At 40.1% G+C, this 25,646-nt stretch overlaps 1 long non-coding RNA gene across 1 annotated transcript in view; it reads right to left on the bottom strand.

Moving 5' to 3' along the window:
* Window positions 1–2,318: 2,318 nt before the first annotated feature.
* Window positions 2,319–25,646, bottom strand: part of LOC118928638 (uncharacterized) — a 103,631-nt gene continuing 80,303 nt past the window's right edge. The window contains exon 4 of the long non-coding RNA XR_005031305.2: window positions 2,319–2,565. This is a non-coding gene — a long non-coding RNA (uncharacterized LOC118928638). The remainder of the gene's footprint in view (window positions 2,566–25,646) is intronic.

Raw genomic sequence — 25,646 nt, 5'->3', positions numbered from 1 at the left:
GTAACCAACATACGTGCCAAGCTGCTAGGCTGTATTGTTCCTTACCTCTTTTTCTGACTCATTTCAGAAAAACCACCAATAGCCGCAGCAGGAAGTGGGAAGCTTTCAGCTTCTGCAGCTCACCTGTTAAGCCATTATATTAAAAAAAGAAAAAATAAAAGGGGGGAAATTCACAGATTAAAGAGGTTGAGGATGAACTCAAACCAAGGAGTTAAAGTTCTGATGCAACTAATCTGTTTCTGAGCTAACAACTAATCCTACTGTGTATTAAATTCTTACTTCTGTTTTTCTGGGAATAAGAGAAAAGTATGTCTGTATTCATTCTTCCATTTGACAAGCAATTATTAAGTATGTACCATGTGTCAATCACTGGAAATCCAGAGATCAAGAAAAAGAATTGTACTGTTAAGAAGCACATAGGAAGGAAGGAAGAGAGAAGTAGAGACAGACAAGCAAATAATTATAGTACAATAGATCCTTGAACAACATGGGTTTGCTATGTGGGTCCACTTACATGCATGTTTTCTTCAATAAGTATACTGGAAAATTTTTTGGAGATTTGTGACAATTTGAGAAAATATTTTCTTTTCTCTAGCTTCCTTTATTGTAAGAATATAGTACATAATACATATAACATACACAATCTATGTTAATTGACTATTAATGTTATCAGTATGGTTAACAGTAGTCTATTGGCACTTAAGTTTCTGGGGAGCCAAAACTATGGATTTTTTATTACATCGGGAGTCAGTGCCTCTAACTCTTGTGTTGTTCTAGGCTCAACTATACAATGTGGTACTGATATTGGGAACTAAAAAAGCAATAAAAAGTAATAAATATAGGGCTATAAAATATAAATATTTATGTTATATAATATAAATATAAATATATTGTTTATATACAATATATATTTATAAATACAATTTATATGCATTTTATATATATACAATATATAAACATTTTGTTTATATACAAAAATATAAATATAGGTTACCAATTCCTGATGTTTCCTTCCATGTGGATGGGGCTCCATTAGTGTAATACCCTTAACCTCCCTCCACCCCTCAACTCTTTTCCTCCCAGGAAAGGAGAATTCACTGAATCTGATGGATGAGTATGAAAAAAGAAACTGGACATGCATAAGCAAGCTCCCTGTTTACTGCCTCTGTCTGTCTGTCTCTCTCCTCACAGAAAGACTGCCTGCAAAGAAGATAACTTCTCTGCTCTTCCATATCTTAAGTTTTCCAGAGACAGGCCCATGTAAGGAAATCTGCAGAAGTCCACCACTATGACTAGGGATCCACTAGAAATTTCTCTTACTCATAGATACAGATCATGTCCTTCAACATCAGTTTTATCCATAATAAATACGTTATAACTCAAGAGGCAATATGTGTAGTGGTCAGGTACATAGATACTGAAATAAACTGGTTAATACCCCAGATTTGCCACTTAATAATAGCCACGTGGCTTTGGACAATTTACTTAACCTCCCAGTGCTTCAATTTCTCCACCTACAAATTGGGCCTAAGGGCATCTACTCATGAGTTGTTGCAAAGATGGAGCTAATATATATGAAGTGCTTAAAACGGTGCCTGTTACAAAATAAGTGCTCTAAAAGTCTGGGCTATTATTACTATCACCATTATTATTTTTTACTCCATCTGTCTTAGTCCTTACTTCTTAATTTGTTGAAAACTTGGGCAGGAAGGAGAAAGGCTACTTACTGGGATTCTCCAACTCTCATCACCAACAGTTATGGAAGTTTAAGAAATGTTACACAGTTCTTAGTCATTGCCCTTTTGCTTATAGTTCTTGGTCCCATTACTGGATGAAATCCGAAAGCCTTTATCAGTGGATTCCAAATGCCAGGCCAAGCATTTCCGACTTTAGCCCAAGTTGGATTGAGGTTGACAAAGCTAATTAGTTGGGTCAGATTTTTCTATCTCTGATTTTCCTTTTAACTATAGACTCCCTTTTCAACCAGTCTGACTCTTCAGATTAAGGAGGCAATTTCTTACCTGATTCTCAACGATTACTCCCATGTCCCTCAGATTTTCTGCATATTGCAGAGATTCCTCCTTGCTCTGGCTTCTGTGTGTCCTGCCCTGGTCTTTATAAAGTTATAGGAAAGAAAAGCTCTTTTCTATTTAATCACTAGGATTCTTTCTCTGGATTCACACCTGCCCTAAGGAGTTTAATGGGGGAAATGGACAGGTGGACAGAAATAATTGGAATACAATGTGTTAAGTATAGTTACAGAGACATCTGAATCGTCCCACAGGAGTCAGTGGCATACTCAAGTGGAGCGATTAAAGATAGTTTAATAAGGATTTATTTACAAGGTATAGGCAGAATTAGAGATAATTGAGCATCAACACTGAGAAATTACTCCCACCTTTAGGTAGGCAAAGGAAGGGAAATATGACCAAAACTGAGAATGTTCTAGCTATTAGAAAGTCTACCCCAAAGCAACTCTTCTTGTTCTCAGGCAGCTGCGTCTGGGGAGGTCTCTCCCTGGGCACTAGGTGAAACTTCAGCCTGGATGGGGGAGGGTTCTTGACTCTGAATGAGAAAAAAATTTTGAGTGAGTCAGACAATTGTAGGTAAGGAAGGAATTCCTTACAGCAAGAATAGCAATGAACAGCAGAAGCCATGCAGGTGGCAGAAAGCAAGGAAAAACAGAGGGAGGAAAGAGAAGCCCACTGAACTCTTGCCAGGCATAGGGCAAATCTCTTGCCAACTCCTAAAGCCAAGGTCACCTGGAACCAGTGTCTGCTTGGATCTGCATGATGTGGGGACTAAGCTCCTATCACCCCAGGATTTAGGAGAGCTGCAGAGCACTGGATGGAGTGAGATTATGTTCTGAGAACTTCCCAAAGCAAAGGAGATTTTCAGTCACGCTACTAAAGAGCTGCAGTCTGGTCTGGTTGACCCAGGCAAGATGAACTTGGAAGTCCAAGTAAGAGATCTCAGTAGCCCTTCCCTACGTGTCTGAAGTAGGACAGGAAGAGTGAAGACTTGTGCTTAAGTCGAGAAAATCGAATGAAATAGCAAAGTAACAAAGACGAAGAGCACAGAGACAAAACACAGTAAGTTCTGCAGTGAGAAGTCTTTATGTAAGGCAAAAAGTACACACTTGAAGAAAGAGGAGTACAGGCACCCTGACAGAGGAGCTGCACTTAACGGCTTAGGATTCTGTCTTTTAAGGCTTTCAAGACTGTCTCTCTCAGATTATCCACCACATAAACAAAAAGAAGGACAAAAACCACATGATCATCTCCATAGATGCTGAGAAACCATTCGACAAAATTCAACATCCATTCATGATAAAAACTCTCAACAAAATGGGTATAGAGAACAAGTACCTCAACATAATAAAGGTCATATATGACAAACCCACAGCCAACATCATACTTAACATCGAGAAGTTAAAAGCTTTTCACCTAAGATAGGGAACAAGACAGGGATGCCCACTCTCCCCACTGTTATTCAACATAGTACTGGAGGTCCTAGCCATGGCAATCAGACAAAACAAAGAAATACAAGGCATCTAGATTGGTAAAGAAGAAGTCAAACTGTCACTATTTGCAGATGACATGATACTGTACATAAAAAACCCTAAAGACTCCACTCCAAAACTACTAGAACTAATATCTGAATTCAGCAAAGTTGCTGAAGGATACAAAATTAATACACAGTAATCTGTGGCTTTCCTATACACTAATGATGAATTAACAGAAAGAGAAACCAGGAAAACAATTCCATTCACAATAGCATCAAAAAGAATAAAATACCTAGGAATAAACCTAACCAAGGAAGTGAAGGATCTATACCCTGAACACTACAAGAAACTCTTAAGAGAAATTTAAGAGGACACTAACAAATGGAAACTCATCCCATGCTCTTGGCTAGGAAGAATTAATATTGTCAAAATGGCCATCCTGCCTAAAGCAATCTACAGATATAATGCAATCCCTATTAAAATACCAAATACAATATCAAGATTCTTCAATGAACTGGAACAAATAGTTCTAAAATTCATATGGAACCACAAAAGACCCGGAAAGCCAAAGCAATCCTGAGAAGGAAGAATAAAGTGGGGGGGATCTCACTTCCCAACTTGAAGCTCTACTACAAAGCCACAGTAATCAAGACAGTTTGGTACTGGCATAAGAACAGAGCCACAGACCACTGGAACAGAATAGAGACTCCACACATTAACCCAAACATATAAGGTCAATTAAAATATGATAAAGGAGCCATGGACATACAATGGGAAAAGGACAGTCTCTTCACAGATGGTGCTTGCAAAACTGGACAGCTACATGTAGGAGAATGACACTGGATCACTGTCTAACCCCATACACAAAAGTAAATTCGAAATGGATCAAAGACCTGAAGCTAAGTCATAAAACCATAAAACTCTTAGAAAAAAACATAGGCAAAAATCTCTTGGACATAAACATGAGCAATTTCTATGATGAACATATCTCCCCAGGCAAGGGAAACAAAAGAAAAAATGAACAAATAGGACTATATCAAGCTGAAAAGCTTCTGTACAGCAAAGGACACCATCAATAGAACAAAAAGGTATCCTACACTATGGGAGAATATATTCATAAATGACAGATCCAATAAAGGGTTGACATCCAAAATATATAAAGAGCTCACACACCTCAACAAACAAAAAGCAAATAATCCAATCAAAAAATGGGCAGAGGAGCTGAATAGACACTTCTCCAAAGAAGAAATTCAGATGGCCAACAGACACATAAAAAGATGCTCCACATTGCTAGTCATCAGAGAAATGCAAATTAAAACCACAATGAGATATCACCTCACACCAACCAGTAAGGATCGCCACCATCCAAAAGACAAACAACAACAAATGTTGGCAAGGATGTGGAGAAAGGGGAACCCTCCTACACTGCTGGTGGGAATGTAAATTAGTTCAACCATTGTGGAAAGCAGTATGGAGGTTCCTCAAAAAACTCAAAATAGAAATACCATTTGACCCAGGAATTCCACTCCTAGGAATTTACCCTAACAATGCAGCAACCTAGTTTGAAAAAGATATATGCACCCCTATGTTTATCGCTGCATTATTTACAATAGCCAAAAAATGGAAACAACCTAAGTGTCCATCATTAGAAGAGTGGAAAAAGAAGATGTGGTACATATACACAATGCAATATTATTCAGCCATAAGAAGAAAACAAATCCTACCATTTATAACAACATGGATGGAGCTAGAGGGTATTATGCTCAGTGAAATAAGCCAGGCAGAGAAAGACAAGTATCAAATGATTTCCCTTATCTGTGGAGTATAAGAACAAAGAAAAAAACTGAAGGAACAAAACAGCAGCAGAATCACAGAACCCAAGAATGGACTAACAGTTACCAAAGGGAAAGGGACAAGGGAGGATGGGTGGGAAGGAAGGGATAACGGGGAAAAAGGGGCATTACGATTAGCAGACATAATGTTGGGGGAAGGGGTATGGGGAGGGCTGTACAACACAGAGAAGACAAGTAGGGATTCTACAGCATCTTACTACGGTGATGGACAGTGACTGTAATGGGGTATGTGGGGGGCACTTGATGATGGGGGGAGTTTCGTAAACATAATGTTGCTTATGTAATTGTAGATTAATGATACCAAAATAAAAATAAAAATAAAAAAGAGGCTAAATCACGCATGAGCTGTAGTATTCTCTAAAAGGACAATAGACAGAGGGTCTTGAGAAGAAGCAAAAAGCCAGCCTAGACAGAGCCAGAAAAAAAAAGAATGTGTCTGGTGAGAGACATTATGTCACAATCCATTGTCTGTAAGATAAACTTAACACAAGGAATGTATTGATCCTGTCCTTCTCCAAGACAGCGGTTTCCCTCAAACACTGGGAAGATATGAGTTAGGACCACTTGCCTGGCCTTAAAATAAGTTGTTGGCTAATTACCAAAGAATATGTTAGGAATCTTACCTCCTAATTCCCTGGATTTTAAAATGGAATCTTACCTTAAGATGGAGTCCCTCCATCTGTTCTTACTGTACTGTTTGTATCTTGGCATTTTTCATCATAGGCAGGAAAAGTTAATCATGATGCTTGTTCCATGTCCCTGCCCTACCTCACTTATAGTAGATTAATGCAGGTCCAAGGCCTGGTAGGGAAGGAGTTAGGGAAATATTAGTACAATCTTTGCTCTCTCTGTCTTCTGAGCTTCTTCCAGAGCCTCTCATTGTCAAAATCCACTAAAAAGTCAGAGGGAAGAAAATCAGGTTGATGTTATCCAAAGAGATCAGCCTCCAAGGACACAGGGCAGGTTAAGACTTATGGAGCAGAAGACCTGAGGGGCAAAAAAAGAATAGCCCAGCACAGAGGGTAGAAGTACTAATTCTTCCAGAGGATTTCAAAGATGACCATTTAAAGGAGACAATATTTCAACTATGTCCTGCACAGTTAAGTAGGGGTGTACCAAATGAAGAAGTGAGTTGTGACATTCTAGGCAAAGTGATAGCATGTTCACCAGCTCACAAATAGACAAAGAGCATGGTATATATTTAGGCAAGCAATTCTGTTTGGCAGAAGTACATAATACTTGTGGAAAGACAGACCTAAAAAGAAAAAATTTATTATTTCTAAGAATCAGATTATAAATGTTCTTACATGCAGTGCTAAGATGACTAGACTCAGTCCTTTAGTTAATGAGGATCCATTCAAATATTTTCAGAGAAGGAGAAAGAGAGCATTACATGAGCATATTTAAGTTAAAAAAAAAATGTAACCTTAATGACAGTATAGAGCATTAACTAGAGAACTGAGAGACCAGGAGCAGGAAGATCATTTTGGGGGTTCTTGCAATTGCCCAGGCAAGATCAAGGTGAACGGCATTATGCAGTGGCAGTAATTGTAAACCAAGAATTCTAGACCTGTTCTGAAGATAACATTAACAAAATCTGATGACCTAATAACGATGGGGAACACCATAAGACAGGCTCTAGATGAAGGTTCAATTCCCAGTTTGAGAAACGAGGTAGATGGTGGTATGATTGATTATAGGAGAGAATTCAAGAAGACTAGGCTTGTGGGAGCTGACACAGAGTTCAGCTTTATACAAACTGAGTTTGTGTGCCTGAGGAACATTTATGGGGAAATGTTTAGTTGTCAGAAGATAATGATGGTCAGGACTCTGGAGAGAAACTGGATGGCCAGATATACAGTTTAGGGAACAATTTATTTTTTGTGGCCTATGTAAACCACAGCCACCAGGTTTTTCTCAACCTGTGTAACTTACAAAGGAAAAAATATGACTCGTCATACAATGAAATAAACCACAATGAAAGTCAAATAATCTACTGTGATGCCCCTTGCCATGGGAAGGGTTTTTCATTTGTTAGGAAAAGAAATTCATAACTCAGAATTTCATAGTAGCTTAGGGGTATTTAAAAAACAAACAAGGAAACAACCCTCAGTTTTGAAAACCGGGTACTTTTTGGTCCTTAAATTTAAGCTCATTTATTTTGTAAACTCCAAATTTCCCATAGCAGCTTCAATTTATTATATAAACTCTATCTCAGTGATATGTAATTGTTCTTCAACTGAGGTATTGAGTAATACTGTGTCCAGAAAAGTGCTTTCATTCGTGGCAGGTACATAATAAACATTTATTGGATGAATGGATGGGAGACAGGTAGAAAAGTACAAGCAATGGATTATATTAAAGTAATAATTTTGTTAGGTAGGAGTTTGATATATCAAACTGTGTAAAAAGCATAATGAAGGAGAAATTAGAAACTATCTGGTTTTGCTTCATCAGTGAAAGAAAGACAGACTAGACAACCGCTGGTTTCTCCTTTGTGTCCAGTTGCCTCACTTTACCTAAGAACCAAAATACTTTTCTTCCAGCTTCTTACTATGTTAAATGATTATAGGTACAGGGTGTCACAACTTTAATTCTTTTGTATAGTTCCTAGCACAATTATTTGGAAATCTTAGACATATAGTCAAATTATCTGAAACTAATGGAAGTCTACCAATAGCATACAATGAGGCACATAAAATCAAAGGATTTTTGACTCCTAACATTGTTCATGATCAATATGTGACTCAATATACCTATTGAAAATTGTAAAATTATTGAGTAGACTCTATTTTGTTAAGATCCTCTTTCAAAATTTTATTCAAAATATATTTAGGAAAAAAAATGTTCTGCTTTGGAGGTTGTCCTTGTGAAATTTGGAATGAATCATTAATACAGTACATAACCATGTCCCTTCCCTACCTCAACCTTGATGTTGTTTCTTTGTCTTCAATAGACACTATCAACAGTATACATTTTATCACTGATCTGCCCAGCCCATGTAACAAGGAGAAAGATTTATTTCCAACTTCTGCCTCTCTAAATAAAGTGTAGTGTGGATAAAATGAGAGTTCCTGTGGCCAGGATTCTCACCTGGCCCTAGCTGACTGGCTCACTGCACACCTGCGGGCAATTTGACTCTATATGAAGAGCTCCACCCAGTGCTCTGGGCACAACATGATGGCAGGGCTGCAAGGCTGCAGGAGAGCAGAGCAGAGGCTGGAGTGGTGGCAGTGCTGAGGACAGAGGCCCAGAGGATGGCTGTGTGGGACGACTATGCAGAGAGGCCCAGAGGACAGCTGTGTGGACAGAGAAGCCCAGAGGCAGAGACTGGCTTGCTGCATACAGACTCACTCTGAGTGGACAGGATTCTAGTGACTGACCTACCATCTGGAAATAAAGTTGGGTATAACCCTTTCACCCCAAGAACATTTTGCTGTCATTTTCTTTGGTCACATTGAATCCACAGCGAACTTGTCTGGGGCTGAAACCCATTGGCAAGACATGCAGAAACATGCATTCTAAAGATTACTGGGATTCAAGTTAAATCATGATATGGCCCAGGCTCCCACAGGTCATCTGATTACTGGGTAAACAGAGCCTGCCTCTAAATGACTCAGTTAAAGACAACAGGAAGATATGGGAGTACTGAGTACTGAAGATGTTGACAAACTTAATTTGTCATTGAATATTTAAAATACATGTATTTTACTTATGTCTGTGGATAAAGTTAAGGTTCCTGTGGCCAGGATTCCCACCTGGCCCTGGTCAGCTAGCTCACTACACATGTGTGGGCAATATGTTGTTATTGACTCTATATAAAGAGCTCCGCCCAGTGCTCTGGGCAACACAGTGGCATGGCTGCAGGAGAGCAGAGGCTAGAGTGGTGGCAGTGCCGAGGATGGAGACTGAGATGGCTGTGGGGCAGAGAGGCCCAGAGGCAGAGACTGGCTTACTGCAATGCAGACTTGCTCTGAGTGGATGGGATTCTAGTGATTGACCTGCCACCATGGGAATAAAGTATAAACCCTTTCACCCCAACAACGTTCTACTGTCATTTCTTTGGTCTCACTGAATCCGTAGTGAATTTGTCCAGGGCTGAAACCCATTGGCAAGACAATGTCTCTCTCCTAAAGATTATAGCCCATGTGCTAATCATCTGTGTTTTTTTCTCAGCACCTCGCACAATAACAGTTGCCAGTAGAATGAATTAAGAAACTGCCGTATACATAATTCCTCCTTTTTAATTTTTTATTATCTAATTTTCTTTAATGAGTATTAATTGCTTATATAAAAATAATTAAAAGTCCAGTTCTGTGTTTTTAGTGTGCATATTTTTATATAGATGTATGATATTGTACATTGTACATATATGTATAGATAGATATAATCATAGTTGTAAAGTAAGTAGTTTAAAACTGACTTGTGAATCAGTACATAATAAAATTTCAATATTTTATGATAATTTGTTAGGTACAATACAGATCTAAATACTGAATATGTATTTGTGTCATTCTAAAAGATGGTTAACAAAAACTGAAATGAATGCTTTAGTTGTTTTCTTATGACACAACTGGGTGAAAAACAGAACTACATGGAAGTTTCATAACTCCAAACCACATTAGACTTGTCTATATTCCCCCTAACTCAACCTAGACTCTCTGAGGTTGGCAAACAGGGCAAAGTTTGAGTCAAAACCACGTCCTTCCTTTGACCTTTAGGGATGCACTTAGAATTCGGGGAGAAACAACAAAAAAAAACAGTAGTACTGTCCTCCAGATGTGGTAAGTCTGTCACTGTGTTTATTCAAATTTCAAACTCAGCCTAACAAATGAAGACAGTTGCCTGGGAGGGAAAGGAGGAAGAGGGCAAGAGGATACTAAAGCTCTCCTCCATTCAAAACAGGTGTTGATGTTGTAGAATTCCCTAGGAGCAGTAGCAAGTTAGGAAGAAGCCAGGGCAGGAGAGAGGGAGGAAAGGACCAATGAGGAGAATATGACTATAGAGAAAATGGAAGTGCCTACAGCCAGGATCCTCACCTGACCCTAAGCTACTTGATGACATAATCAGCCTTTTGCTAGGGCTAATGCTTGCCCACCTGTTGCCAATAAACTGATATTGCCTGTGTTGCTATATAAAGAGCTCTGCCCAGTGCTTGGGGTAGAGTAGAGGCTGGAGCAAAGGCAGAGCCTAAAGGAAAGAGGAGACAGAGACAGACTTGGTACTTCCAGTGCTTGAACTATCACCATGAGAATAAAGCTTGGTATCAGCCTCTTTTTAACACCAAACTGTTCTGCTATTATTTTTCAGTCTCATGGAACCTAGAATGAACTTGCCAGGAGCTAGAAACCCCCTTTGGTCTGGAGCTACAATGTCATAACCAAAGGTTAGGATTACTTAATCCTAATTAGCCAATTCTGTGGCTCTGAGATCCAAGAAAAAATAAAATCCATACTCACCTAGTCATGTTCATTTATCTGACAACTCAATGTATTTTCCAGTAAGCTAGGAGAACCAGAATTTGAAAGAAGATATTACGTTAGGAAATTGACTTTTATGTACATTTGGTGTTTAATATATGCATGGTTATATATAAAAACCCCGAACTATGCCTGAAGTAGGCTCTCTTCATAGATGCTCACTAAAAGGACAATTTAAGGCAATGAATTTTACTCTTAATAAAAAAAAAAACTGAGGAAGAAGTCAAGTGTTGCAGAATTTACTTGGTTGTCCTACTTCCGTAATTTATAAATTTCCCCTTAGCCATTACTTACTATAAATAAGAAACAGAAAATTATTTTCACCTATTTTTCAATCCCTTTTCTATTTATTATACTCACCACTTATTGAGTATTAACCTCTTTTCAGGCACTAAGCTAAGTATTTTACATACCTTTATGGGGAACCATTCCCCACTTCTGATATTTCCTTCCATATGAGGGAACATCCATGTGACCTCTAGCACATGATAAGGAGTGGACAAAATTGTTTTTCTCTATAGTTTCATCTTTGTGTTGGGGATCTGGAAAGGCTTGAATCTAGATATTTCAATAGCCTAAACATAAGAGTCAAGAAAGTACAATTAAAATGATTAAGTACTCATCTTACAAATCAAGTAAAATTTATCAAACTTTGAAATCTTCTCTACTTTCCAGGAAGGGAATTCACCCCCTAAACATACATTTATTGAGCAGCATGTTTCTAGATGCTAGGGACCTTCAGATGAATGAGACTCTGACACTGTGCTTTGATACCATATAACTTAACTTTTATATGCATAAATTGGGATTCCTAAATATTTGTTGATTAATAAAGTTTTCATGATAGTGTCATCAGTCCTTGGTTCTGTTTTATCTGGACTGTATTATCTGTCAAGCAGTGTTGGTTTATGCAATGATTTGAATACTTCCTTTGAACCTTTTTTATACAAATGAGTGGAAAGCAGAAAAATAAAATGCTAATACGTACCATTATTCAAGACAAAGACGGAAATTATTAGGCATGCTAAAAGCAGCAAATGTTCAGCCTCAATTAAATTCTTATTGGACTTAAGCTGGTTAGCTGTTTAATTACAAACGCAAAAAACAAATTTTAAGTATTTGTTCAAAATGCAGATATGTAGTGACAGAGAAAATAGATCCATAAAATTATGAATTGTAAATAAGCATCAAGTAATATCCTAGGAATCCAAATGCAAAAGAAGCTTTGGTTCTATAGCTGTTTAACAGATACATACAGCTTGTGGCTTGATTTCCCTATAAAGTGAAGAGAAGACTGATGCTTAACTTTCTCTTGAGAAAGTCCACATACTTCTGACAACTCAATGTATTTTCCAGTAAGCTAGGAGAACCAGAATTTGAAAGAAGATATTACGTTAGGAAATTGACTTTTATGTACATTTGGTGTTTAATGTATGCATGAAATATTTGGTATGTTATCAGAACCCTTTGGGTTGCTATAGCTCTGGGAGTGAGGGGAATCCCCTCCTGGAGCAAGTTCCCTGTGAATCTAGTGAAACCAAAGTAAGACAAGGGGAAGGACAGGCTGAGTTAAGGGGTTTTATTTCTCACAGCTTGCTAGCCAGGTTCAGCAGCATCCATCCCCTCCCGCTACCACATACACTTCCGCTCCCCCTGCCCGCCCCTTCCAGCAGGAGCTCCATGAGCGGTCTGTGGTGACTGATAGGCACAAGACCAATTAGGTACCAGGAATGGAGAGGAGGAAAGAACGGCCATTTTCTCCCCACCCCTTGCCCCAAATCAACTGGAGGCTCTGCTGTGGTAAACATCCATTGGTATGTAAATAGACCAAGGCCAGATGGGAAGTTCTGGGTGAAAACTTCCATTTACCCCACAGTTGCAAATAACAGGAAAAGAACTCCAAAAGCTATGACAGACACTTTGAGTCAGCAGTCTTGTAGATACAATCAAAAGCAATTTTTCTTTTCATCCACCACCCATTCCAAGAAGCTAGTCCTCCCCTTGAGAGAAATACAAACCAGGACACTCCTAGATGATAAAAGTTTTCTGATTACTTCTAGTCATATTAATCCTGTTTTTTGAGTCAGAATGTTCAGTAATTTAAATGTATGAGTCAAAATTCCAAATTCCATTTAAAGTTAGTTTCTCCCCTTGACAAAGTTGCTTGCAATGACGGGTAGAGAGCGGGGTACTTAGCTTCATCTCATTTTCCTACACTTGATGTGCTTCTCCCCCTTCCCCACTTGCCATCAGGCTGCCTCTGGATCCCCTAGGATTAAGGCTAGGAAAGGAATATAAACTAAGGAACACAGGAATAGGAAAAGGGTAAATGATTGATAAACAAAACACTTGATGGGTGCAGCTGGGAGTGGGGGGGGTGGGGAGAGGGGTGTTCCTGGCCCAGGTGGAATCCCCTATTCAACAGGTGAAACAGAAATAAGTCAAGGGAGAAGACGGGTTTGAAGAAACTGTTTTTTATTGCTCACAGCTTGCTTGAATCCACTAGCTAGGTGTGGCTCTGTCCATCTTTTCCAGCAGCAGCTTCCCACCTGCCCCTTCTGGGAGAAACCCCATTGGTGAGTCCTTGGTGACTGGCAGACACCAGACCAATTACATACCAAGAACGGAGGGGAGGAGAGAATGGACGTTATCTCTCCACCCCTTGTCCTGAAAGGAGGCTGCAATGGTAAACACCTATTGATATGTAAATGACCTAAGGCCAGGGGGGAGATTCTGGAAATCTGCCATTTACCCACAATGGGCCATACAGAAATATGAAGCAGGGAGATTTTAACAACCACATTCCTCCCAGTCTACCACACCTAGTTTACATCACAGTATAGCTCTCCATGGCGATAGCTTTCCTTCTGAAGCAGTTCCCCCATCTAAATTTTTTTTATGTGGGTGGGGGTTGGGGAGGTTAAAGTTTCTTTCTGAGTCTTTTGGGCCTTGATGGTTTTCAGCTCAAAATAATCTGCATGTCACAATGGCACATTTTGGGGGCGGCCTGTCCTTGCTGGTCCCATTGAGCATGAGACAGGACCCCCTTACTCATTTGTGCTAGCTGGGTATGACACAGGAAGCTCTGCATTTATAGTGAAGAATTGTGCTCCCTACTGAGAGTGAAAGACTTTACAAAATTGGGGGCAGAAGGGAATGATGGCAGGTAGGGGTGGGATGTGTAACTCCGGGGGAGCGGCGGGAATCCCGGGGCAAAATACCTTTGAAACCGAAATCAGTCAAGGGGAGAAATAAAGTAGAAGAAACCCGTTTATTTCTTACAAGCAGTCATCCCATGTCTCTCTTGACCCAGCTGCAGCAGAAAAGACCCCACCCAGCCTCTCTGGTTCAGATATGCCCTTGCCGGCCCTCAAAATTACCTCCTATTGATATGGAGATGGCTACTACTCTCCACACCTTAGAAACACCTATTGATAGGGAGATATACTAAAGCCAGGCGAGAGATTCTGGAAATACTGCAATTTCACCCACAGATGGATCTCATTATCTTTTTCTGACTGTAAGCCCTTTACAGAATTTTCTCAAGTGTTAAGTTCCTTGGCACAAACTTTGAAGGGTCTCATTTATCATAATGGCTATGTGCCCAGACATTGGGAATTAAGACAACTTGGATTTTAATCCTCACCGCTACTTTCTAGGCAGCCTTGGACAAACTATCTGAGCCAGTTCCCAGGTGAGGGACAGGGATGCCCACTTTGCTCTTTAAGGCATCTACAAATCTGTTGAAATCAGACCCTGATAACCCTGAAGGGAGCATGTAGACAGGATTATTTGGCCAAGAAGAATCTACTATTTTATTTATTGAATCTCCATTCCTCCAGAATTACTAACAACTGAAGAGGTAAGTCTGACAGGATCTGCCTCTCCAGGCCACATCTAGAAGATCTCAGGCATGAACACAGACAGCTAACCCCATGTTTTGAAGTGGACGATGGCAGATATTGCAGGTTTCAAGGGAATTTCTCAAGACCCAGGTACAGTCATGGAGCTAGTCATTCAGAAGATGAAACCCTAGTTCAGAGACAGGAAGAATCCCTAAAATCTGCAGCTGCCGAATGGAGAACTTTACTCCAGTATTACATCATTGATCTGACATCTACTCCCCTCATGTCTATTTCCAACTCAGTCCCACTTTTGCCAATTTAGGCAGCACCCTTCAGCTGGCACTGATCCACCTCTGTTGCAACACTGCAAAAATCACATGCATAACAGAGGCCCAGCCCCTCATTCCTAAAACAGTCAACGGACAGTCACCTGAAACAGAATTGTAACAATAGTCATAACCAAGCAATACATAGCGTAATGTTATTCACTGGAAATGAGCACTTTATTTCTTCATCTAAAATTTAATCTCTTAACATGCCTCCCAAGATATCTGATGAATGAATGAATGAATGAATGAATGAATGACTAAATCACATAAGAAAACTAAAAAGAGAGTATTTCATGATTCTGCTCTGCATTGCATTCTCATTACTGTTAGCTTTGTCCAGTCCCAGGCATCACATGCAGACAGAACTGCACCTCTTACTCTGGACTCTTTTCAGGGAACAGCAAGCATTTCCCAGAAATCCCCAGGCTGACTTGCCTTTATGTCTCACTGAATTGCATAAGGTGACCTATTCACTGCTACACCATTCACTGGCAAAGAGAGGGATTGGTTTAAGGAAGCTCAGTCAAAGCGGGTGAATTACAAGGGCAAACATTGGATTCTGTTAGAGGAAGAAAGAGACTAGTGTTGAATAAACAAAACCAATGTCTACTCATCCATTGAGGATCTGCAGGCCAAACTTAACTTGCATTGCCTTACTTAAGCAGGCCCACATACTGAACAGTCAGATTATGCTGAGAGAAAGTTGATCTTTGTGCCTTTCTCTTACTAGGACAGCTTTTTTTTTTCTTTTGGTCTCTCTCACTTATTTTTCCTCCTCTATTGCTTTTTGACAGTAACTCTTGGCTGCCTTTACTTTCTCATTGAGAAGACTTACTCTTAGGCTTATTAGGCCAAATGGCACTACAATGGGGTTACTTACCTGTAAACAAAACTACCAGTTTCCCAGTCAAATGGGTTAGATATTTCACAGCAGCATTTCCAAAAATATCCACAAGACTCTAGGAATATTGCACAAAAAAAAAAAAAAGAGGATTCTGCGGTCAAGTAAGTTTGGGTAATCTTGCATATGCTTTCCTTCACTTGTAGATTATGTTCAGAAGCTCTAAGAAGTCATGCAGTTAAATAAACTAACTCAGAATGAGTCAAATGGCATGTGTTCCAATTTGGTTTCTACTGCCTTTAGCTGTGTTAAATGCATTAACCTTCTGTGATTTTAGAAAAGGGGAGTCTAATGGTACTATTTAATGGGGGTTGCTGTGAAAAGTAGATGTTTTGGAGGAAGAAATTTCCTCTACCCCTTGAGGTTCTTTAGGCGGGTCTAAGAAACAAACTGATATGAGGCAGATTAACAGGAGAAAAAAACAGTTTAATTGTTCAGGAAAGCCATAAACATGAGTTCCAAAGACAGGAGAATGAGGTATATATGTCATCTTGAACCAAGGAAATGGGGGTAGTGGTCTGAGACATCAAAGGAAAATGGAAGTAATTCACAGCAATATGAAAAGGGTAAATGTTTGATAAACAAATATTTGCAGGCCACACAGTAACAATGAGGGGGCACAAAGGAATTTTAACAGACTTAGCCACATTCCTCCCTGTCTACCACACCTAGTTTACATTACAATAGCTTTCTATTGTGATAGCTCTCCTCCTGACATAGTTCCTCTATCTAAATTCTTTTTATGCGACAAGTAGAAGGCCAAGGGAGGTCAAAGTTTCTTTGTGAGTCTTTTGGGCCTTGATGGTTTTCTGCTCAATATTATCTGCATGTTACTACGGCACATCCTGGGGCAGCCTGCCCTTGTTCCCTACCTAGGTAAAATAACCCATGGGAAGCCGTGAGGGCAGCTTTTCTCATTCATTTCACCAATATTTATTGACTACCTACTATGTGTCAGGGTCCCAGGTCTCATGGGTCCTACATTCTAATGGAAGAGCCAGGGTCCAGACAATAAACAATAAATAAATCAAATAGTTTCAAATAATGATGAGTACTATGAGTAAAATAAAATATGATGATGTTATAAAGAATAACTAGGATGAGAATGGCTGTTTTAGATGGGAGGGTCAGAGAAAGCATTTCTGCTTGAAGGCATTTGATCTGAGATCTGAGATATGAGGAGACTGGAATCATTTGTCCACTCATTCATTTAACAAATGTTTACCAAGCGTTTATGTCCCAAGACTGTCTTAGGCACAGAAGACAGAACAATAAGTAAAATTAGATAAGAATACCCATCCTAACATTCCAGCATGGGAAAACCAAAATGAAAAGGAAAATAGCTACTGTGCCAAATGGTAACAAGCTCTATGGGGAAAAGCAGAATAAGGGGAAAGAATATTTAACTTTAAAGTTTAAACAGAGTTGCAGGGATCCCTCACTGAAAGGGTGACACATTAACCAGGGAAGATCTGGAAGAGATGAAGAAGTGAGTCAAGCAGAAATCTGAGGGAAGATAATTCCAAACAGAAAGAAACAGCAAGTGTGAAGGCCCTGGGGCCAGAACATGCCTGATGTATTCAAGGAAGAGCAAGGGGCTAGAATGCCTAAGGGAGAATAAACAAAAGGGAGGGTAATAAGAAACAAGCTGCTATATTACATAAGGATAAACAAGGGGTCTGGAGTAAAATTCTTTCAGACAGATGGAATATCAACTGCTAAGGCCCTGAATCAGGACCAAGGTTGGCCTATTCCAGCACCAGAAAAGTGGCTGGAAGAGCTGGAGCATACTGAACAAGGGGAAGAGTTGAGATGAGATCCAAGAAGTCAGCTGGGTCAGATCATGTAGAGCCTTATATTATAATGATAGGCATGTAAGGAATGTGTATCTATATATTTTTTAAGAAAGTTGGAAAAATAGCTACAATTGCTATGGTTGTTTTTCATGAGACGTTATTCTGCTGAATAGATTGAGAAATGCTGCCTGAGAGCCAGTTTTCATTAACTCTCTTGATCCCCCATATCAATCAATCCCCAAGTGTTGTGAACTATACCACAGCAGGGTGGTAGCAGGGCCTTGCTAACATGTCCTCAAACCCTATAGCCTTTTCTATTTCTTGAGTTACAGTTGGATCAAATCACTCCTCTCAAAAATTTCTATTGATTTTTCTACATGTAGAATCAAGTTCATGACCAGTATCTGACAAGGATTTCAAGGTCTTCCTCTAGCTGTCCCTCTGCCTATTCCCACTGAAGTCGCCAAATGGACAGATTGTGCTCAGAATGTGCATATATGATCAGAGCTCTACCGTTTCCTCAGCCTGAGCTCTCCTTCTCTGCATTCTTTGCTTGTCAGAAGTCTTTTCCTTCAAAGCCAGCAGAGTTCCCCTCCTCTGAAGTCATGCCTGACATCCCTAGGCAGAGGTGGTCCCTCTCTCCTTCAACCATGTTTCCATCAGGGTTACCTGTGCCCCAGTTTGGTGTGTTGGTCAGGTTGCTGTTCTACAGACTTCCTTGTTGTGTCTTTCACTCCCATTAGACTATAAGCACAATAAAAGCGAGGGCTGTATTTTCATCACGCTTTTCTGGAACTAATACCTACCACAATTGCTAGCATATAGCAGGTGCTCAAGAGCTTGCTGATGAAATGAAATTTAAGAGGCAGGAATGTGACAAACACCTTTACATAAAGAGAGTAACAGTATGTTCATGTTGCCAAAGAGTTTATAAATCAATAATGGTAGCTAGCTACCACTGACTGAGTCCTAACTACAGGCACTATCCATAGAGTATGCCATCTAACACTCATACAACCCAAGTGAGGTGGGTGTTATAATTTACAGAATGATATTAAGTCACTTGTCCAACTTCATAGAATAAGCAACAGGATTCAAATTTCAGTCCCTCCAGCATCCAAGCCTGTGTTTTTCCCTATACATTATATCAGTTGGGATCTATTCAGGAAAATAAACAGGCCTATCAGAGGAAGGAAAATTTTTTACAGAGGATTAGTTACACAGATGAATGGAAGAATCAAGAAGCAAAATAGGGAATGGTGAAACCACCCAGAGATTTAGCAAAATCCAGAAGTCACTCTCCTTGTTGCATGGGAGACATTGGGAGAAGATGGTTTACCTACCTGAGCCCAGAAGCCTGGGCTGTCCAGGACGTAGACGGTGGGCGGGGTGAGGGAAGTGGAGGAATGGATGACACACCTGGCCAAAGAAGAACTGGGACAGGAAGGGAAGGGCTGTCGAGTGGGAACCTGCCAATTTGCACAGGCAGCAGGGAAAGAAAGAGGAAGAAATACTCTGGCTTCCTCCTCTGCTTCCAATCTTTGATGGTGCTTTTCACTGCCTTAACGTATCAAGAGCCAAAGAACACCAGAGCCCATGAAAGGCAATAAAAGAGCAGAACGAGAGAAGGGTGAGGACAGGTCTGAGACCAGGGCAAGCATGCTACCTCTCTACGTATTCAATCTGCGGTGAGGAAGAAGGCGACAGGATTAAGCAAATTCAAAAGACGGGAAAATTAGTGTGTAAAGGAATGCAGGAAACACCCTAGAGCGAGAGCCACCCAGTTTCCATATCCTAAGGGGGACGAAACTCGTGACAAGACGTTAAGGAATGCTCGTGCAAAGGTCAGGCAAGCGCGGGTCCCCGTTTCAACTTTATTGGTTAAAGTATGGGATGTGTTTTAAATTCATTGGTTGTGGTAATGTATGGGCTTTGGTGCAATGGCTGTGGAAATCCTATATAATCTATACCTAAAGTTGCTTGGGGGTCGACAGCTCGGACTCGACCTGCGTGTCAGGGGAGGTGCTGTCGGCCCCAGCTAGCTGGCTGAATAAAGACTTTGCTTGGATTTACATCTCCGTGCCTGTGTGGTTTGTTCTCTGGAGAAGCCCCGGAGTCTTGAACCCTAACAAGTGGTGGCTGCTGTAGCAAGGAAGAGACTCCTCAAGAGGGGGGAAGTCACACTGATTCCTAAAGAAAGGAAGAATTTCTGTAGGTAAAGAAAAGAGAGTACGTGTTCCTGATAGAAGAAACCACCTAAGCATTTTCCTGCAGGTAAAGAATACTATTCACTTTTTTAGAAGAGTCTTTCTACTCAGTAGATAAAATGGAATATCTGTAATACATGTGCACAGACTAAAGAATAATGAAAAACACTCACATACATGCTATCCAAACCCAAATACATCATTATCTGTGATTTTTTTTTTAATTTGATGGTTAAAAAAATATATGTATAAATATATATTTGGGTGTGTGTATGATAAAATTTACCAATATAACCATTTGTAAGTGTATAATTCAGTGACATTAACTGCATTCACAATGTTGTATAGTCATCACCACTATCTATTTCTGAACCTTTCTCATCACCTAAAAGAAACTCTGTAACCACTATGCAATAACTCTCCGTCCTTTCTTTCCCACATGCCCTGGTAATCAAAATATATTTAGAAATAAGATAAATTCATGGATAGTTAGCAGAATGCTATTAGATGGGTAGACATGCATATTAAATCACTAGTGGTAAAATCAAACTGGTGGATATATAGCTGTTCTGCAAATATTTTCAGCTTTCTTGTATTTTGAAATTTTTCTGAATAAAATGTTGGAAGGGTAATTTCCATACTTGGGCCCCAGCCCCTGAGATTCTGATTTAATTGGTTGTTCGGGCCTGGATGTCAGAATTTTGTGAAAGCTCTCAGGATAATTCCAGTGTGTGGCCAGGGTTGAAGCCCACTGCATTAAAGTATGCCATGGGATCACAAAGCCAGGGCAAGCAGAATAAGACATGGGGTAAGCATGAGGGATGTGAAGTGGGGGTGGGGGGTGGTCCTTCGGGCTTGGCTCTTACATGCTTTCTGTGGCTAGACAGGCAGTTGGGCCAGCTCCCTATAAAGGGGGCAAGAAGCAGCTACTTAGTGGGTTACCAAGAAACAGGATTGGCCAGGGTTCTCTGAAGTTCTTAAAATAGGACTACAACATTTATACTTAAATATTTAGTTTGGCATGATTCATCCTTTGCAGTGTTTCCCATAGCATTAAACAAGAGTGTCCATTCTTTCAGAAGGATACTTTTATCACGTTAGTTCCCTTTAGCCCTTGAAAAGGGTGTGATATTTTTGATATGCATATACATACATTTTCATGTTTTGCAAATTCATCTTTACACCATTTTTACAGAGATGAAGAGATGGGCCTGTTAAAGAAGAAAGAAAATACAACCTGGGCAACCTTGTGCTCATGGGCAGCAGAGAGAGAAGAAGAAAAAGCTAAGCCTGGGTAAGGTAGGGGCCAGCAAACCAGACTAGCTATCAGGCTTGGACATCTCACAATTTCAAAGAAGCTTCTGTTATCCAGTTAACCAGTAAAAATGGTAACTGATGCCCCCAAAGAACTGGTATCTGTACTGCCTGATTACAGTAGGCCCTCTGCAGTAGTACAAATATCTTCTGTAATTCTTTTCCATTCCCAGGTGTTTTAAGATCTTACTCTGAGGGTAAGTGTAAGGTTGCCTGTCCCTGCTGTCAGTGGCCCAGGCCATTTAACCATGTGAAAGGAGGCAGGAACACTAACATCTGATCTCTTGTCATGGGACCCTAGTCTGGGTTAGTACAAATGCCAGTTGGACGCAGAACAGGGCCCAAGGGCAGAAGTAGAGTGGCATATGAGGGAGAGGGCCAAAGGTCAGCCACAGAGCAGCTGTATCACAGGTGAGATCAAAGGGGAAACTGCTAGACTAAGAGCAGGAAGCAAACAGAAGTTCAGGAGCCAGAGGAATGCAAGAACACATCAGGGAGGGGGACGGAAGACAGGAAGGGAATCAGAGCTTTGGCTATGAATGAAGCTCATTCTTGTTGGGAGCTCACTCTGTGGTGCTTGGGTGAACAGGAAGGAGCTCAGAAGGGCAGAGTGGGACAATCTTAAAAAAATAAATAAATCAAGGCTTCAAAACATTATCACTCAAACCTAATAACTGATACTCATTTTGATGACCATGAGCCGTCCGGAGAGGTTAAATGTGGTATCTCTCATTTAAAAAATAAGGGAAGTTTATAAAACATTTTAGAAAACCCTGCAAATAATATGATTAAAAAAAAAAAAAGAGGTTCTTTTACCATTGAAAGGACAACCTTCAGTTGCCAGGAAAATTCACATATGTGTAATCCCACATTGCCCCCATATATCTAGCTAGCTGTGGCAGTGATTCAGAGAAGTGGGGCATGGCTTTTTAACTTTGGATGTCTTCATTTCTCTAGGCTACAATGACAACTATTTTTCTTTCTCCTCATTTTTGGATTGTAAGGTATATTAACATTCTTATATAGCTTTGATCCAATTAATAAATTTTAAAAACTTTCAAGGAAGTTTCAATGGGCTGGCATAAACCATGTGTTTATTTGCGATTTCCAGGCAGCTATAATACTGTTGATTGGTCCCTCTCTATCACTGAGAGGAAGGATCAATGAAGGATAGAGAATCAGGAGGAAAGAGCCCTGAGGCCATATGGAGTAGCAAAGGACTGTCCCAAAGGAAAGAGGCTGCTGTTTCCAGAAGTGTGTGGGAACGAATGGCTAACAGTTATCTCCCAACATCTATCAAGTTCACACAGGTAAAGAGTAAAATAAAAGGGACCTGAACCCATGTTTGTCTATCTCTAAGTGTTTTGTTTTTGTCCTAGTGATGTGTCTTCTTTGCTGGGGAAAACATTTACAGTTGCTGCCTAACTCCTGGTATTCCACAGTCTGCCCCCTCTCCTACCCTGCTTTTACCCCCAGCCTGGAGTCCACTTGGGTGGAAATGCAGCATATAACGGCTCAGAGTTAATCATCTGCAGGTTTCCCCTGATAAGTCACAGCATGTTTGCTGCGCTCTTCCAAGAGTCAACAGCAGCTGTGGGGATGTACTGAGAGTGGCTCGTGATATCCAGGGTCTAGCCCAGATGGGAGACAGTGTGCTAGGAGCCTATCTGAACGCCACCATCTGGAATGCCTCTGTTGCCCTGAAGGCTCTTGTCAGCATCTCCAATGGACACAGCTTAGAAATGCCAAAAAGTGAGCCAAGTTCACTGGATGTACAAATGGCTTGACGTCAGTGGAATTTGCTCATAATTTAGGTCTCATGTATGATGTACTGTCTGAACTCAAAGGTCTGTCAAAATAATCAAGGAGGAATAAGAGAAGGAAGAAGAAAAAATAGAGGAAAAGGAGGAGGAAGAAGAGAAGTAAGAGGTGGAAGAAAAGGTAGATGAGAAGAAGGAAGAAGAAATCAGGACGTGGCCAGCTGCTGTGGCAGGACAGGTTCAGCTTTTGATTCCTGGGGCCAACGGTCCCTGTAAGTTTGTTGAAAGCATCAGTGCCAAATAAAACACGGCCTTTTAAAGCACTGAATTACGTGAGTGCAGAGCTGTTAAAATCAGTGTAGCAAAAATCCAGCTGGGTTTGGCCAGTGCCGCAAAGTACAAAATGATGATCACTTGTTCTGCCAAGATGAAGGGTTCTGCAGAAGTGGTGGCCTAAGCAGACTTATTTGGATATATGTCCAGGTTGCCATTCTTTAAAACAAAGAATTTGCTATTAAGGAACAGACATCTGTTGTTTTTGCTTGCCCTGTGTCCAGAGGTGGATTTATTGTTAAGCTAACAAACTTTAGGCTTCAAAGCCCTTCACTTGCTTCAGTCCCTGTAAATGCTGGGAGATTAGGAGTTATGAAGTATTCTAAGATGGGGAGAGGAGACCACCTTACAATCAAGAAGCATTTATTTATAAGCATGTCTGGTAGATATGCTTAAATCTACCCAGGCAGATAGAAAGCATGGTAAAGGCTAGGAAAGCAAGAAAGGACATGACTTGTTAAACAGAATTTTATTGTGGCAGAAGATAGTCTTTGAGACTCAGAAGAAAAAAAAACAAATCTCCAAGCTTCCAATAATTTGTTGGGATTTTCTCATTCTAACTAAAATTCACTTTCAGATCTATTTTAAAATTTGTAATTTTGTATAATTTTTATTAAAGAGAGGCCAAAAATTAAAAAGCTTCAAGCTCCACAAAATCTGAATCTGTCCCTTTTGCTGCATCTGCCTCTATTGCTTTTCTTCCAGTAACCACATTTTGCTATTGTGGAAAGGCCCTTCTACTCATTCAGTGGTAGGCACATGTTCCAGGACTAGCCAAACAGAGAGACAGTGATTGGTTCAGGAATAAGCATGTGCTTCAATTTGGGCCAATGAGAATCAGGACCAGATAGTTTACTGGAACATTCTACCATGGTTGTTCAGTTGTGGTTATGCAAGTCTGACATGACCCACAGCCATTTGCTTTTACAAGAGAAGCCTGCTTAAGAATAAAATTAGCATAGAAGAAAGCAGAGCTGAGAGATAAAAAGAAGTCAAGTGTTGATAATGTCACTTTGTGCCCCCTGAAACCAGTTGTAGTGAAGTTGGAATACAATACCCAGGACTTTTCAGATAGAAGTCAAGAAAACCCTCTTTTTTGCTTACGCTAGTTTGATTTGGGTTTCTGTCATCTGCAGCTGAAAGAGTCTTGACTAATACAGGTCCCATCGTGCTAGAAAAAGATTATTATTATTTCAGTTCAGATGTGGTTCTTTGGTACATTTATCTCTGTTTCCCCCCAGCTTTATTGAGATGGAATTAACATATTACACTGTGTAAGTTTAAGGCATACAATTTTATAATTTAATGCACATACATATTGTAAAATGATTGCTACAATAAGGTTAGTGAATATATCCACCACCTCATATAATTACAATTTTTTTGGTATTTTCCTCTCAATGGTATTAATAATAATAAAGGCTGATCACTCTTTTTAAGGACTTAAGTAACCCACTGTATCTTTAAAGCAACTCTATGAGGTTCATATTATTATCATTATATTCATTTTCCTAAAGAGGAAATTGAGGCACATAGAAGTTAAATAACTTATCCAATTGGTATGCCCTCTGGTTAGACCTTGGATTGCTGTTACACTATGCTACTTGAATCAACTGATTCAGAGCTGACAAACATCATTTTAGGAAGAGCTCTCATATCAAGACCTTATTAGCTATTGCCAGCGTATGGATCAGGTGCCCTGAACAAATGCCAAAGGTGAGCAACACTATCTACTTTCTTCAGAATCAGCTAAGAGTGGCAGGTACCAAGAACAATAATAAACTTTGAGCCAATACATGTATACCAGCCAATGGGGCCCACCATCAAATCTCTCTTCTCTTGTTTAAAATATTCCTAAAGGGTCTCTCACACATACTTACTTCCCTTTGTTTTCTTTCTCTCAACTCATCCCATAACTGTACAGCTCCCAGGTATCAGTACTGATACTTTCTAGTTGTTGTTCATCTGTCATCCCTACCCCTACTGATGTGTCACTGATATTGATGGGAAACCCCACCATGATTGGATTTCATTAGTCTTTGCACCGAAAATGGGGGAGTGAACTGAGGACAACTCATCTGTCTTAAACCATCCTCATTATGCCCCCAAACTGGATAACTCAGTTTCCTACAATTCCTTCTTCTTGTGCCTCTTCCAGACTTACTTCCAGGCCTGCTTCTGTATTCTCTTCCTGTGGGTGACAGGTCTGCAAAGACTGAAATCCCAACATCACCAAGTATCTCAAATTTGAAGCCATCGTGACCCCAGTCCTTTCATTTTTCAGCAAACATTTATTGAGCACCTTCTAGGCACCAAGGATTCA

This window comes from Manis pentadactyla, chromosome 9, assembly GCF_030020395.1.
Source record: "Manis pentadactyla isolate mManPen7 chromosome 9, mManPen7.hap1, whole genome shotgun sequence".
NCBI lineage: Eukaryota > Metazoa > Chordata > Mammalia > Pholidota > Manidae > Manis > Manis pentadactyla.
The sequence above is the reverse complement of the archived record's forward strand: the minus strand, read 5'-3'. Positions and strand labels throughout refer to the sequence as shown.